This window comes from Lactuca sativa, chromosome 1 (assembly GCF_002870075.4).
Source record: "Lactuca sativa cultivar Salinas chromosome 1, Lsat_Salinas_v11, whole genome shotgun sequence".
NCBI classification, from domain to species: Eukaryota; Viridiplantae; Streptophyta; class Magnoliopsida; order Asterales; family Asteraceae; genus Lactuca; species Lactuca sativa.
This window is the reverse complement of record NC_056623.2, coordinates 169,639,583-169,641,972: the sequence shown is the minus strand read 5'-3', so window position 1 is coordinate 169,641,972 and position 2,390 is coordinate 169,639,583.

The following is a 2,390-nucleotide window of genomic DNA, read 5'->3' as shown; positions in this document are numbered from 1 at the left end:
CCCCAAATGTGATGCCTCAAATGCTTCACACAACACCACCAACAATTGGAATAACTTGAGAGAAGATTATATTGCACCAAAATCGGCTAGCCCTTAGTCGTGTATCCTTAAGTGTCGATTTTGCTAGGATGAGGCTTCATTATATAGTGTGCACATTAGGGTTACACCATGTAAATCATGCCTTTCCACATTCCTCATGATCCATGGGTTTTAACCTCGATGGACTATCCATGGGTAACCACATGGGTTTAGCCTAACATGAAGAACTACGAATTAGAAGCCCACTATATAAAAATGAATGATTTACCAAATCAATCCCCATTTATTTAATTAGTCTCTTTTGATCACAAAATTAATTCCAAAATAATTCTTGATCAATACTAATTAAATAATTCATTTTAATATATTAGAACTTATAATATATTAATAAACCATAAATATCTTCTTCTCACAAAAGTCTATCCAATAGTTCTGATGCCATGCAACCCAAATGAACCATGCAAGTACGACTTCAGGATCTGACCAACAATCGTAGCTCTTAAAAGTCTCGTGGAACTAAGTTGTGCCATTTTAGATAAGTGATCATATAATCCTCTGTTCAAGATATCAGCCATAAAAATACATGGAACAACATCGTACTTATTGTCCAACAGTTTGTTTCCCGATTTCTGATTTGTTTGACATAGAACTTAATCGAACACATCAATTCAGTTTTGACCGGGCCGACACATAAGTCAAAACAAAATCATCGAGGGGCCCAAGATATTGCTTTTAATCCTCCAAGGACTAAAAGGAACAGATAAACTTCGACTTATATGCTTGTACTAACTAATCATCAAATTGTACACAACAACACATTTTATAACATCAAGTTACTGATGCGTTTTCGTACTATCAATGTACAACCAACCCATAGTCACCAACTCATATCTTTTGGTTTGAAGACTTTTATGAGATTACCGTCTCACGATCACTCGAGACAAATTCCATGAAGTGATACAAGTGAGCACGAGTTGAATCCAATACTTAGAACTTATGAGCAATCATGAATGTTGCAGCAACAATTGCTATGTCTAATACAATTTAGACAAATCTACAAACCCAATTCATGACAGTCTTATTTCAATACCTACTTCCAAAGTATGATCGATTGTGGATAGTTTGAATAATATAATTATTCTGGAAGTCAAAACATGAAAAATGAAACAGTAGCAAATGATTGACACAAGATAGTACCATACTAGTAAACAAAAACACCTTTTATTTAAACATCAAATGTCAATTACATTTCAACTATTACAAGTTTCGAAAGATATCTAATTACTGAAACTAATATCATCCTTCAGCCCAATGTGCATCGCATGCTGTAAATGCTTAACCCTACACAGTTCCTGTTGGATTAGTGTCTAAGTCCATAACTATTTTGGTATGTACTTGACCCGATGGTGCATGGTCCTTTTGGGTTGCCTTCACCAAAGCAACTTGATAGGATGAATTATGGAGAGAAAGGATTAAATATGATTTATTAATATATTATGAGAATAATATATTAAAGGAGAAATCATATTGTTTAATTAATATTAGTCAAGAATTAATTAGTAATTAGTTTTGTGACTAAAAGAGATTAATTAAACTTAAGGGACTGGAATTGTAATTATAAGATAATTGCAATTTGGGCCATGGATTATCTTAAATCAAGAGGTGGACGAATTCTTATGGGAAGCCCATAAGGAAATCGTCCAAGGGCTTGATTAAAGGAGTCTATAGGTTGCTTAGGGCTTAAGCAACCAAATTAGGGTTTCCTTGTTAGATAACCCTAATAGCCTCACTATATATAGAACCCTTAAGGCTCAAAAACGTGGGGGAACTTCTTTTCTAGGGTTAGAACACGTTTTGGGCAGCCTCTAACCTCTCTCCTCTTCATCCTCTTGCTTATGGTGTTTGTGAGCCATTAGAGGAGTGACAATTATGACTCTAAGCCTTCCAAAGTCAATTCAAGGAGGAATTAGGATTGTTATTGCTACATAACAATCAAGGTAATATCATAAACCTAATTATATTTTAATATTGATTTCCATATGCTAGAATTAGGGTGTATAGTCTTGGATTCAAAGCATGTACAATAGAGAAACCTAGATCCAAGCATTAGGGTTTGTATGAGCACATAGGATGTCTTATGACCAAAACCCATCAGTGGTATCAGAGCCTTGATTGGTTTCAATTGTATTGGTGCATTGTATAACTGGAAAATTCATTTTTTGGGTTTCTGGAGGCTGGACTCGCCGAGTCCATGGCTGAACTCGCCGAGTCCATGCAGACTCGACGAGTCCAAGCCTGACTCGACGAGTCAACTCGTCAGATGGAGGGTATTTCGTGATTTCTTGTTGTTT